This window comes from Balaenoptera physalus, assembly GCF_965194825.1.
Source record: "Balaenoptera physalus genome assembly, chromosome: 7".
Classification (NCBI taxonomy): domain Eukaryota; kingdom Metazoa; phylum Chordata; class Mammalia; order Artiodactyla; family Balaenopteridae; genus Balaenoptera; species Balaenoptera physalus.
Genome location: NC_138886.1, coordinates 17,010,544 through 17,025,981, shown reverse-complemented (window position 1 = coordinate 17,025,981; position 15,438 = coordinate 17,010,544).

The following is a 15,438-nucleotide window of genomic DNA, read 5'->3' as shown; positions in this document are numbered from 1 at the left end:
TGCTTCCCCTTATTCCCCTGGGCTCAACCCAGGTCGCCCAGCTTTACCCCACCCCTCGCCCAACCCAGAGGCTGCACCTGGGGGCGCGCCTTAGCCCAGCCTTGCTCCAGACCCCGCCTTCTGGGGGGTAGGGGCGCCTGAGGATGGTCAAGACAACTTTGTCTCCCCTCAAGCGCAATAACAAGTCCTGTGCCCTTTCCTAGTCCCTGAAATATTCCTCGTGGCCTTAGAGACCCCTGCCCACCCACTTGCCCACAACTCAGGCATTCCTTCTCCCACCTCTCCCATCTACCCAGGCCTCGGAGGTTGCACCAACAGCTAATGGACAAAGCGTTGTCGAACTCCACCCTCTAAGGCCCCCACCCTCCTGCACTGACTCCAGGAGGATGCTCTGGCCCCCAGCTGCCGCCCTGCAAGCCAGCGCTTTTTTCTGGATCCCGTTCCCAACCTGGACAGCACTACTTGGCTGCTCTGCGTGTAAAATTCCTGAAAAGGGTGCGAGATGGAGACCTACTACTCTGTCTGCTTCTGGCTCCCATGGGCTCCCACATCCTCTATCCCCCTCCCGGAGGAGAGGTCTGTTCACCGACTCTTCAACCCCGCCCCGCCCCACCCCACCCCCAAGCCCGGTCGTTTTTCTCCTGCATTCAAGCTGAGCTCTAAACCTAGGTCCTAGGACACAGGGCAGCCTTTTGGCCCTGGGCAGGTTCTCTCTGACCCACATACCTGGTATCCCCCAGCGAGCCGTCACCTCTGCAGGAATCTGGACCTTGAGTGGCCCCCCTTCTCTACTGCCCTCCTTTTCTTCATCTTTCCTCTCTCTGTTCTCTCTTTCATCTCTCCACTCATTTCATTCTTAACCTTGTCTTGACTTTAATCTTATAAATGCTTCCTACCTATTATTTGTGAGCCATTTCCCATCTCCCGGTATTTCTTGCCCGTCTGCACCTTTGGTGTGGTCTCCTCCGTGCATTAACTTCTCTCATCTTAGCTCTTCCCTCTTCTGCCTCTTTTCTCCTTTCTGTATTTAACCCTTCATAGGAAAGGCCTTTTTCCCTCTCCCAGCACATTTTATTTACTTTTTCATGACTTTGGATAAAGGGAGAGGACTCAAAAGAAGAAAAAATCAAAACCTGTTTTGTGAACTTGGACTTAATTATACTGTTTATTAAGCACTCTCCAAGTGCTAGACATGTACCTATGTTAACTTTTATACATAAACATACTCCAATGAGATGGGTATTATGAGTCCCATTTTCAAGATGAGGAAACTGAGATCAGGAGGTCAGGGAGGTAAAGGGACTTCCCAGGGTCACGCAGCTAATGAGCACAAGAGCTAAGATCTGAACTCCAAGCTCCAAAGCCTTGGCTGTTTCCACTGAAACACCCTGTCCTCAGTGACCTTGGAAAAGCCCACCTATCAAAGATGTTGTGAAAGGCACATCTGCATGAGTGCATTTGGGTCTTTTTCAGCTCTGAGGTTTGTAAGGTATGCTTCTCCTGTCTCAGTTTACTAATCTGTGAACCCAAGGAGGGGACGGGGGTGTGGAAATCTGGCTTTTCAAGTCCTCTGATTCTAAATTGTCTCCTGCCTCTCTGATGCCTGCTCCAGTTCATTTACCCCTCCAAAATATGTCGCCCTGGCTCCCTCAGTCTCTCCTTTGTACCCTTACAATCCGCCACTATCCTCTGCAATGGGGCTTTCTGATTTTCTATGCCCCTTTCTTCAAATATGCTGACATAGTCCATTTATAGAAGTGCACACCAGGAAAAAAGGGCTCCCTTATGTAAGGCAGAGTCTGTGCAAGTCCTTCATGGACCCCTGGTACAAAGGCCTGTCGAATGAGACTAACACTTTCATTCATTCATTCACCACCGAATATCTAGGGCTCCTACCGGGCACTATAAGGGGATGCAGAGATGCATAAACACAACTCCTGCCCTTGGAGAGTTTATAACGATGGGGAGGGAGGTGTGGGGATGAGAGAGCACAGAAATATCTCAGATACCAGGCAGGCAGGCAGGCAGACAGACAGACATGTGTTTCTTTTATGAGGTGCTCTGAAACATATGCTTGGAGAAATCAAAGAAAGCTTCCCAGAGGAGGTGGCATTGGAATTGAGCCATGTAGGACTAGCAGCATGGGGTTAAATCTGCCATTTGGCATTCCTGGCAACTGCTCAGCATCTGAATGAATCCCTTAGAGGGGGCTTTACTCTCTAAGCCACAGCCCACCTCCCATGAAGAGGCTACAATTTCCAGATACTTTCAGCCTCCACTGCATCTAGGACTTGAGCACGTGACTCAGAATTCACCAATCAGATTCACCCACCCCAGATTCCGGGAAGGAAGCTGGAATTAGGCAGAATCCACTTGGGGACCAAAGTGGTAACAGGTGGGGCAGTTACATCCAGATTTCATCACTAGTAGAAATGGTTCTAACACTGCTGCTCAGAGCCCAGTGTCATATGGTGTCAGAAGTGTGAAATGCCTTCTTGGTGCCTGGCTGCAGCTACAACAGTAGCTCCATCAGCCAGTTCTGTGATGTGATTTGGAGTGGAGCTCTCAACTTCACAGACTTTCAGCCCAGATACCGTGCTCTCCTGGATATTCTGAGTAATATCACTACTGAATTCTGTTACTGCTTAAATTAACAGAATTGGTCTCTGTTGCTTGTGACTCACACACCTGACCGAGAACAGAAAGTGGAAACAAATGGAAGGCAGCGAGGGCAAAGCTCATGAAGGGAAATGGAGGAAGTTCATTGAGAGGGAGAGGAGAGATTGAAGACAAGACAAAAAAAGGTAGGCAAGGAATTTGCTGTTCATTTTGAAGGAGGACCTACTTTGTCTAGTAGGCAGTGTCGAATCGGGAACAACCACAGGAAAAGAACTCATATTTCTGAACACATACTCTGCAGCTTCAAAACTTTATGCAGAACATCAATGAGTGATGATAACAATTCCTGCCTCCTGGTGGTAGTGAGGCTTCAGAAACCATTATGCAAAGTGCTTAACACAGTAGGTGCTCAATAAATTATAACTGCTGTTTTGATGTCTAATTCCAGCAACATCTGGAGGGAGGCTTGTTATCCCCATTTGATAGATGTGGAGTTTGAGGCTCAGGGAAGCTAAGAAACTTGACTTTGATCACGCAGTTACCAAGTGTTGGAACACACATCTGCCTGACTCCTAAGTCCTTGCTCTCTCTGCCACAGCACGCCACCTTTCTGCCCCAACCCTTCCCACCTACCCTCAGGATGCTAGGACTTCCCTATTCACACTCTGATACCCTGTCTTGTGGCCAGTGGTACCACTCTTCTCACCCTTCCCCTCTCCTCCTAAGTCACAGTTCATGATTGATTTAATTAGCTACAGTTCATGACTGATGTAATTTATTCTCCTAGAGGGTCCCCACATACCCCCATCTCTGACTCCACTGATCTGAAATTCCTTTTCGTTCTTTCTAACCCCTTCCAGCTCCCCAGCTCCCCAGCAAATGCTTCCTCTTGCTTCATCTTGAATATTTCATATTTGCCTTTCTAGGTAGTTTTGTAACGTTTTTCTCCTTTCCTTCTTCCCCCACCTTACTCTATCCTGTTTTTTAAAAATTCCATCTATTCAGACCACGTGACTGAGACAGCCTAGTGTATTTGGAGAAGCAAGGATTGGGGAGAGACAGGCTTGGCTGAGATATCATCTCTGCTATTTACCTATTGGGTTAAATCACTCAATAATGCCCCTGTTAGACCTCATTTTCTTATTTGTGAGAGGAGGAAAGTAGTACCCATTTCTCAGGATCATTATGGGAATTTAATGAGATCACATATGTGAAAATGCCTAGCCCATAATGGGTTCTATTAACATTATAAGTAAATCCAAACATCTTCTGGGATCTCACTCCCTGTTTTCCTCTCCAGCCCCATTTGACAAGATCTTCAGCACCATCACTCTGTTCTGGCCAGATACACCTCTTTTTTGTTCCTGGAATGTTTCAAGCTCTTGTGTCCCCAGTGTTTTCCCAAAGGTTCTTCCTTCTGCCTGGAGGGATCTCCCTCCAGACTTCACCTTGCTACCTTTCATTTACATGTAAGTCTTAGTGAATAAAGCACTTTCTCTAAGATGACTAAACCCCCAGTTTAAGCTAGCTCCTCTCTGACTTCCCTGTTATTTCCTTTCATATCTCCTCATGTATATTTTAATTGCACTCATTACATATTTTAATAATTGTCCATTTATTAGTGTGTTTCCTTGATGCGTCTTCCCCTCTAGACTGGGAACTCAAAGAGATCAAAGGCCATGTATGTCCTGCTTACCACCCTGTTCGTACAAGCTAGCTCTGCAGCTGACATAGGGTAGAGACACAAAATCAGTATTTTGTTAATGAATAATCACACCTTTCTTGACTTTTAAGTCTAAGACAGGTATTCTATAGGGCACTAGCCATAATTCTGCAGTGAAGAAAGGAGACCCATCCTTTTGGTTTTCCACAATGAGTACAAGTCCTGTACCCTTTCCTAGTCCCTCTGTCTGTCTGTCCCTCCTTCCCTCCTTTTATTCCTTCCTCCTTTCCTTCTTTCCCTCCTTCCTTCTTTTCTCCCTTCCCAGATTTCCATGATTCTAGTGATTTTTTTTAACAGTCTTTCTTCTTTAAGCTTCAAAATGATGTCTAGAACACAAACTCCACTTCAGGAGAAGAGCTTGTTATCTCTTGCTCCATCTCTACTCTATCTAAGCTCAATCCTCCATCAGTCCTCTTCGTACCCACACATGTCCACCGTTTGTTTTCTCTTGCTTCAATCATGGCCCTCTCTGTAATTCACCTCGTTCTTTTAATCCTGCCTCGCTCCCTGCAGCACGTTGAATCCATTTACCCCCCAGCATATGGTTTCCTTTTCTTCCCTTCAGCCACCTCCCCCCAGACACTCTCTCGTTTTAGGTCTGCCAACCTCAGCATCTGAAACCATGCAGGGCCCAACACCATCCGTTGGTACAGGAGCAATTACAAGATGAAGGTCAGTCTTGAAGCTTTTCCTTTTACTGTTGATGTCTCCAAATTAGATCACTGTAAATATTTCTATTGCTGCTGTTTCTTTGACTCAGACCTCTCTTTGACCTAAGCTCAAATTCATTTCTCTATCACTTACTAGTTGGCTAATTTTAGTGATTCACTACCTCTCTGAGCCTTAATTATCTTTCTTGTAAGTTGGGTGATGGGAAAAGTTGGATGAGCCAGCAGGTATAAGTGGAAGCACTGAGTACTCTCTGGCACATAGTAGGTCCTCAGTAACACTAGCTTGTTTCCAACCCCAAATGTCTATTTATTTGGTCGTTCTGTGACCTTTCTGTCTCTTTGCTTTCCTCCCTCCACTTCTCATCTCCCTTTCCAGAACATTTCCACTATATCTCATTTAGAGCAAACTTTTACCATTGTCTCTAACTTCTCCTTCATGAAAAATGAAAGAATATTTTAATCACCGTTGTCTTTCTTCATTTCTACTTGCATCTGTTTAACTGATTTCTGCTTCAACCCAGGACTTCTCTGACTCTTTTCCCTTAACAGTTCTCAAATTTATTATCTTTTTTCTCCAGCTCATACCTTTCATTACCTCCCACATTCCCTGTCCCTGGTCCTCTAAATCAACCCCTTCTTGTTCCATGATTTACGCAGTCATTTCAAATCCTTCTTACACCATCTAGTCAAAATCCTCGCAAAACTCCTTGAAAGACTCTCTTTCCTCATTCATCCTGTTGCATTTTCTTTTTCAAGTTCGCTCATCTTTAATTCATCCCCATCATTCATGTGCTTGTGTCCAAATCTCTGTACCTCTTTGCCTACTTAATCATTTCACCTGTTCGTGTTTCCTTCTTCCTTTGTTACTCTTGTCATCTTTCATCCTTAGCACATAGCAATAGGTGATATTCCTCTGGATCTTTTTTCCTTCCAAATCTTACTACTGGTGTATTTTCAGGACCCTCTGTCTGGGTTCCACTGGCTCTTCCTGTCTGGAATATTTTTTCTCTGGAACCCTACTTTAGTTTAAAAAAAAAAGAAAAAAAAAAAAGCCTTGCGGTATCTGCTCTACATTTATTCAAGCTGAACTTCTAACCTGGTACATTAGAATGTATGTTACTAATGAAAAGTGTAAGCTTTATTCTCTGCTAGCGAGTACTAGGTCGTTTTCCTTTCTGCAGCACATTATTTGTACTATTACATTTTGAACTGGTGAAGGTGATGGCAGCATAGAGTGACTATTTCTACAACATTTTCTGGGTGTCTACTATGAGTTAGGCACAAAACATATTTTCTTATTTAATTCTCACAACCACCTGTGAGGTTGCAATTGTTAATCTCAGCTTTACATAGAGACAATTGGGAACGTGTAGAAAATGTGCTGCCTGCAATATACTAGGCAATTTATATCTAATGAAGTCCTTCTAACTTCTTTGGGTTGAAATTCGAAAGTAAGCCCCGTAGGCGGAGGGCAAGGAGAGACCAAAGAAAGAGACAGACCCCTCCAGATTGGCAGGTGGCAGTGCTAATAAGATGAAAGCAATTTACATGCAAGGCTTGTCTTGGATGCTGCAAGACAGGTAGATCTTTGCACCTGTCTGCCAGAATTTTGAAATTCTGTATGGAGGCCTTAACGGGGTTCAGTCACATACACCGTCCAGATGGTCTCAACAACACATTGCTCTCTCAAGGCTGCGTTCTTGACATGTTTCCAGGAACAATGGATGGAATGTACATTTCGAAGACCCAGGAGGGGGTAAGGAACCCAGGTCCGGCTCTCAGGTCAACTGGCAGTCACGTCCTCTCTGTGACCTCCTCCAACAAGACAGTATAGTGTAAGGGTTAAGAGTTTCCATACTTTTGTAACAGCGATGATAACAACCACTTTGCAGGAGTGTTATTTGACATTTGTCTTCCCTGTTAAATTATAGTTACCACTAGGGCAGAAATCCTGTCAATTTTGTTCTCTGCTGCCTGGCATGTGTTAGGTCATCAATAATAATTTGTTAAATGAATGAATGAATGTTAAAAGAACAATCTCTTGCATAAGATGACACTGGTTTTGAATTTCAGCTCTGCCATTTAATACCCATGTGACCTTGAACACATAAGGGAGAGAGCAGGCATCTTTCAGTCTGTATCTTTAAGTATGTTGACGCATGCTGTTGTATGCATATAGTTTTTTAAATTTTTAAGTAATCTTATTTAGCAACCCTTAGAGTCAGGCAAACCAGGGTTCAAATCCCAGCTCTCCCAGTTGCCAGTTTTGATGTCTTGGGCAAGTTAATTCTCTCTTCAAGCATCACTTCTTTGTCTATAAAATGAGAATAATGCAGTCTCTCTATTATACTCAAGGACAAGTGCTAGTTTGGTTGATGATCTGGAGTGAAACCCCAAGACTGCCTGTTTTCAAGTCCCCTGCACATTTTATTACACCAGGGATCTCACTGCCCTGAACTCCCAACTCCACAGCCTCCTTTCACTATTTCTCCCACTATCTTAAGGAGCTTTATGTAAACATGACTCCAAGGGCCTCTGCTTAGATGTATCTCAGGGATACGGAGGACATCACCGACTCCTGACCCACTTACCAAGCTATATTTGATGACTATTGTATGAGAATCTGCAGACTCAGCAAGACTGGGGCTCTGCAGGCTCCCTAAGTCTCCTGAAAGTCCAGCTGCATTCCATCTCATTTAGAGAGGCTTTCAGCGAAATTTATTGAAAGTCCCTCATCTCAGCTCTAGGCACTATATATAATATACATGTAATTTTTTTTTTTTACTGAGACTCTGGTCTATGGAGGGAAAAATAAAAAAATATTTAAACTCAAAAGAGCCCTTTCTTCCTTCCTCCCTCCCTCCCTTTTTCCCTCCTCCCTCCCTTTCTTCCTCTTATCTCTCATTCATGGAGGACTATGGAATACTGTACTCCAGGAACGTGGATACAGTGATGATCAAAACTAAAATGGTCCCTGCACTCACGGACCTAAAGGGGAGCAGAATATGCCACTCCAAAATATGCCACCTTGGCATACTGATTGCTTTGAATTAAAGTTACTTAAGAAACAGCCGGTGCAGGAACTCTGATCCTCCTTTGTACCCTGAAAATAGGAAATACATCTTCCATGTGAAAAGTACCCTCTCTGTACCAGGAGGCAGAAAGACATCCTTATCACCAGAGACAGAGAATTCAGGGCAGAGAAGGCTGTACAAACAAACTTGTTACTTCTTCACTAATTAGCTGCCCAAAGCCCAAACTCCTTTGTTTTGTCAATTCTTTAGAAATTTATTGTTTCTTTGTCTAAAAGATATAGAAGCTGCCTGCTTTGGTCACTTCTTGGAGGCTCAGACTTTTATGAGCTTCCATACATATGAAATTAAATTAGTTTTTCCTTTTTTTTTTTTGGTCTTATGTCAACTTAATTATTAGACCAGACAAACAAACTAGAAAGGAAGAAGGGACAGGTTTTCCTCCCCTACAGAGCTTACAGTCTAGTCAAGAGACAGACAAAAACAAATAATCGAAAATGAATATATGGGAGGAGAAAATGGGGAGATGCTATTCAACAAATTGGTATACAGTTTCAGTTTTGCAAGATGATCAAGTTCTAGTGATCTGCTGTATAACACTGTGCGATACTATATTGTATAGTTAACGATACTATACTGTATTCATAAACAATCATGAAGAAGGTAGATCTCATGTTCTCTTGTTACAATAAAAAAGAGAATATATGATTTTAAATGTTCTGTGATAGAAAAGGACATAGTTCTATGAAGTGGAATGATGAGAGATGTATTGATTTATATTTGAGGACCAGGTGATGCATCTCTGAAAACATGGCGGTCAATTAGAAACAAGGAAGAATGAATAGCATTGTTATGGGAAGGGAAGTGAGGGGGAAATCCAGGCAGAGGGAGCGGCAGGCCCACATGCTATGAGAGGTAACTTGGCAAATTCTAGGAGCCGAACATTTGAAGTCAGCGTGGCTAGGCAGTTGAGAGGGAAGACTAGAAAAGGATAAAATGAGTCTCAGAAAGTTAGTATGGCTTAAATTATTCAGGTCTATGTAGGCCATGGCAAGGAGTTTGGGTTTAATTCTAATTTAAATGGAAAGCCCTGGACAATTTTACGTAAGAGGATGGCATAGTCAGATATACATTTTTTAAAATGCTTCTTTGGCTTTAGGTAGAGATGGATTTGAATAGTACAAGACAGAACAGCAGGAGTCTAGCATGGAGTCCATCACAGATGCCCAGGTGTAAACCTCTCTAGGACGCAGACTTTTCCATTCCAATATCCCCCCACCGTGAGGTCCTATAGCTTTCACACACTGATAGTGGGTACTCATTATCTCCATTGAAAACTGGTTCTATCTTTGGTTGGTTCTGACCAATAGAATGTACCGATTCATATTTTCCTTGTTTAATCTACCACTATGGATTCAAATTGTATATATTTGAGAAGCTATGTGGGGCAAGTTTCATAAAAATTCTCCAAGTATTTGAAGGCATCTACCTCCTTCTCCCTTTCAAGAAATGACTGTCCCTGTCAGCTACCTCCACTATTCTCTGTATGGGTATGAAAATAAAAACAACAAAAATTAACAATAACTTTCATTTACAGTGAATGCTTCCATATCCATCACCATAAGTTTGACTTCCAAAACCTTGTGAGGCAGCAAGACAAGAGTTTTTAGCCTCAATTTATAAGTGGTGAGAACAAAATTCAAAGATGTGACTTACCAAGTTTGGACAAATAAGTGGAAGAATTGGGTCCTGAATCAAGGTCCTCAACTCCAAGTGCAAGCTTCTTTTCACCCTAGAGTGAGAGGCAGCATAGATGTAGAATAAGCTCAATTGTTCTGGTATCAGATTGATTGTCTGTGTTCGAATCCTGACCCTGATACTTGCTGTGTGACCTTGGAAAATTTATTTAACCTTTCTGAACTTTGGTTTCTTTATCTGAGAAGAACAAAAGTAACTACCTCATGGAGTTGGATGACGTTAAATGAGCTAATAGATTAAAAGCATGAAACAATGAAAGAGTGTCTAGCCTATATTAATCATCAATAAACATATAATCAATAGATGTTAGTTATTATAGTATCTTAGACCTTCTTGGTCTAAAGCAATAGTGGTAAAATAAAAGTTGCTTTGGGTTTAATATAAGCTATCTGGGTTTACAATATTGACTCTGCCATAGTGTCATGGATAAGGTATATCATCAGTGAGCTGGTTCTTCATCTATAAAGTGGACATAAGCATACCTGGCTTACAAAATTGTTGTGAAAAGTAAATTCTGTAACTAATAAGAGAAATCACCTAGCACCAACTATGCACTCAATAAATGTTAATTTCCCTCATCTTTGCTTTGATTTAACATCATTCCCCCAAGGAAGGCTTCCCTGATGCCCCAGGCTGAGTTAGACACCCTCCTTTCTTTGCTCCTAGCACCTTGCATCAACCTGGAGCAGAGAAGAGAATATGCTGCATTAAAAGTATCTGCTCCTCTGTCTCCACCTTTAACCTGGAGCTGTTTGATGTACCAGGTACTGTTCTAAGCACTTTACAAATAACAATGTATTTAATCTTTCTATAAACCTAGGAAGGTGTACTATCATTCTCTGTGTATCAGGGAACTGAGGCGAGAGGGGGTTTGAATTATGCATCCCAGTTTGCACGGCCGGCACAGATGGGGTACTCACTTCTTCCTTCTGCTTGTTGAGGTCTCGGTGGAGATGTCATCCCCAGAGAGAGGACTTTCACGACTCCCTACTCCACAAGTACCACCCATTCACCATCATTTCTATGTCGATATTTTCTCCACCACAGCTGATTCATGGGTTGATTGATGGATTGCCTCCGTCACTCAAATATAAGCTTTACTAGGAAAGGGATTTTGCCTCTCTCATCCACTGCTGTGTATCCAGCCCTTAGGAGACACGCTGACACACAGGATGTGCTCAATAAGTATTTGATGGAAAATTAACAAATGCATGCATTTATTAATTATGGAATTTATTTTGTAACTTAAAAACAATGGCTAGGTCAATCTCTACTTTTTACGTTCTTGTGAAAGTTAGTGGCATTTTAAACGAAGTTGGGTTGGGGGACGAGGAAGACTGCACAGAGGTAGGACTCCCTTTGGCCCTGCACTGGGTCTTCTGGACCCTCAGTAGCATAGCTTCTGTCTGAACAGCTGGCCAATAGCTGGTTCTCACCCTCTTCTTGGAAGGCAGGAGGGGTTTCTCTTCAAGGTGACAGGATGGGAAAGCAGAGGAAGCTGCACAGGGGAGAGATATACTGCAGTCGTGGCATTAAGCCTGGGGTTTGAGATGCCCACTAAGATTCACTGGGAAAAAATAATACTTGAAAAAGTGTAATGTCTAGTATCTATCACCTCGGTCTATTGGTAGCCCATTCTCCCTGACATCTATGGAGAGTCTTAGGAACTAATATATTGTCTAACACCTACCTTGACAATGAGCCATGCACTTTTTTTCACCTGTTATTCTCTAATTAATTGTTGCTGCTCTAAGTCTTATGTAACCCATTAGCATGATATTTAAGTTCTTAAACAACCTTTCTGATCTACTGTCTTGCTATTTTTTCTTCCTGTAATCTCTGCCCTCATCAAAATAGATGTCCTTACTATTCCCTGTACACACTCCAAATTCCCTGTTACCTCTGTCTAGATTATTTTTCCCTAACTAGCACTCTGCATGCACAGATAGCATCCATCCTTCAGGGCCATTTCTGATTCTCATCATATCCTTTATGTGCAATAGTTTTTTCCTTTGTATGTCCTTATTCCTTGTATAACTTATTTATAACATTTAATATTTTCTATCACATATCCTATTTGCATTTAAGGCGGTGATGCTTTAGATTATTGTCCAATAAATATTCATTCCCTTCTTCCTCTGTGAGTAGAGAGTCTTCCCCAGAACTTGTTGATGTTGACCTTGGCCATGTGACTTGCATTGGCTAGTGAGGTACTGGCAGTCGTGATATGAGCCAAGGCTTTTGCAGTGATGCTGTCTCTTTGTGCTTCTGCCATTGTCATGAGAGTAATATGCCCTGTCTAGCTCACTGGTCCATGTAGGGTGACAGATATGATAGAAGATCTGTACGTAACCCATAGTTTGCAGACAAGCCTAGCCAAGCCAACCCAAATCAGCAGATTCCCCCAGCCAACCTTCAGATATTTGAGTGAAAATAAGTTATTGCCATTTTAAGCCACTGAGTTTTAGAATAGTTTTATTACGCAGCATTATTGTGCCAATCACTGACTGATACAAAGTTTTAACTCCTTTCCTATACTCTGAATTGCTTGAAGCTAGGGACAGTTTGATTCATCTTTTTTCACTCATGCAAAATTCCAAAACACAATCCTAATATATATTTTTTGAACAAATGAATGGATTAATAAATGAATGATTAAAGAACTCTAGAGAGAAATTCAAGATTCAAGAATCAGTAACACTAATGTACTCATTAGTTCAACAAGAATTAATTGAATACTTATTTTGTGTCAGGCATTGTACTAGAGGAACAGTATTCAGTGCTAAAAAAAAGCCAGACTTGGTGTCTTGATGCTCCTTGGTGGCTTGGGAAGGCTCGAGAATCAGGAATTCATAATGCAGTCAACGTGCAAACTCTGATTATCCTTGAATCGCATGCGAGGGCAGCAAAATAATCAGAGAAGTGATGATGGATAGAAAAGAGCAGAAGATCCCTCTCTCACTGCTGATTCCCATTATCTCAGGTTAAGAGCAAATCCCCAGACAGATGGGAGGAATTTGCATCCATTTGAGGAAATGAGTAGTAGAAGCTGACCCAAGGGTAAAATTGAAATCTATAGGGACAGGTACTGGTGGGTCATTTTCTGATTGCTGAATGACACCTCTATCCCTTTCCCCTATCATGGAGAGGCTTTTGGCATGCTGAGCCTAAATGCCGTTATCATCTGTAAATCAAAAACCTGGATCCATGACGTCTAGATTTGACAGTGTGACCTCAATGCCCTTTTCTGAGAGCTTTTCCTGATTATTAAGCATTTCTGTCACACTTTCCTGCCTACCCCACCCACTCACCCCAAAGGTGTGGCTAAAGTAGCCTATTGCTGATGACTTCCATTTGGCAACACAAGGAGCTCTAGGAATGAGGATCAGAGTGCTAAAATTCCTGAATCATGGAAGGCATCAGCAGAACCAAGCGTTAAGTCCAGCTTCCTTGCCTTGGACACCAGCCACTGGGGAGCAAAATTCATCCAGCATGTGCTTTAATATCACCTAAGGCTTTCTGTTTGTGTCTGTGTTTTTGAAAGAGCAGGTGGCTAGTACAGACGGACTGTGAGAGAGAAAAGGCAACTTCTGCATGGCTTGGAGAATGACACGCCAAAAGAAATGCATGGCCATTTCCAAAACTAGCGTCCCTTAGCCTGAAAGAATAAGTTGGAATTTTTTACTACCTTCAATAAATGCCACTTTGATGTGCTAGCAGACCCTAATGGGGACAGCAGCCATAAGAAAATAAATGTTTTGGTCAAGTAGACAAATATCAACAGAGATCTATTTTCTAATCACTGTGCAATTTAAATATGATAATGCACATACGACATTTAGTACACTATTTAGCGTATGACAGCAACAACAAAAATAATAATACTATCATTGATTGAGTCCCTATAGTATACCAGGCAGTATGCTAAATGCTGTGAAGGTCTCATCTCAGCTAACCCTTTCAACAATTGTAAGAGTTAGGAACTGTAAGTATCGCCATCTGTCATATGAAGAAACTAAAGCTAAGAAATGTGAAATTCCTTGTCCAGAGTCACACACCTAATAAGTGATGAGGCCAGGATTTGATCTCAGGCATCTTACTCTAGAGCTCCTGGTTATAAACCCTACTTCATATCCCCTTTCATCATCAAGATCAGACATACAATGAATGGAAGCTAAAATCATCATCATTTTATTATGACCATAATTATTAGGTACCATAACAAGAAAAGTCACTGCATGAGAGTATTTTCTGGAATGTTTCTACTGAAAGAAATGGTTGATTGAAAAGTAAGGGTGCAAGTTTAAGTGTGGTCTTCAGGGCCAAACTGTAGGAGACAAGTAAAAAGGAAGGGAAAGGTTGAATCCAAAATACCTGGTTCTCACTTCACCATATGGTAGCCTAGGCAAGGTGCTCCCTGAATCATTTGAAAAATGCAATGCAGTAGATCATATCATGGTCCTAATTCTTCACCTCTCTCAGTGTCTGCAACCTTTGCCAGGTGTCTTTACTCTTACTAAAGAGCCAGAGTCTCTTTCTGCACTCTTTGAATCAGGGCATGTCCATGTGACTTGTTTTGACCGATAGAATGAGGCAGAAGTGAATGGTGGGTCAGTTCCCAGCCCTGTGTGTTCTTGCTTTCTGTCTTATGCTTCTGCACTCGCTAGAAGCACACGCCTGGGCTAGCCTACTGGTCTCAGAAGGAAGACGACAAACACGTGGAGCAGAGATTTCCCAGTTAAGGTGCTGCGAGCTGAATCCCTGCTGACTCGCAGATGCATTGATGAGCGTAGCCCGTATAGCCAACCTCCAACCAACCCACTGACATGTAAGCTGTAATAATAAACAATGGTTTTAAGCCACTAAATTTTGGGGTGGTTTATTAAGCAGTAACAGGTAACCAGTACAGAGAATGTTCATATATACCTATGCCCAGTGTCTGACACATAGCTCCTGTTGAATAAAAAATAGTTCCCTTTCCTACCTCTTTAATCAATCAGAAAAGTTTTAGTTCCTGCCAGTAAAAGTCCCAAAATTATGTTAAGATCATCAGTCACACAGGTGGAGGAAGGAAACTCAAGGATACCTTGTATCAATGCTTCCACTTTGGCTCCTTACTGAGGTTGGGAAGTGAAGCAAGAGACAGTATGTGACCGACCCTCTTGTACCAGGAGCTTGCAGCTCCACCATCAGCACACACGATGGCCTGACAGCCTCAGAGCAAGTTTTCTAGAGTAATTATTTCCATTGCCACGATTGGTTATTTCTGTTTCAAAGTCAGTTCCCCTCTTCACTCCTGATTTTTCATTTCTGTAAAAAATGACAGTGAGTAACACACCATTGTAAAGCAATTATACTCCAATAAAGATGTTTAAAAAAAAAATGACAGTGAGTGTCTGATTTAGCTCTTGGAAGAAGACAGGGTGTTTAGGGAAGGATGGAAGCATGGAAGAAAAAGGCAAGGGAGGAAAGAAACAAAATGCCTGACCCAAAATGGGTTTTACAAATGTAAAGCGCTAATGAAATTCGAAATAATGATAAATTATGCTTCCAAGGCTGAAGCCTCACGTTTCTCACCATGAATATTCATCTCCATGTTATCTTCCGAGGGAATAAAAATTGGGTGAAACAGCAA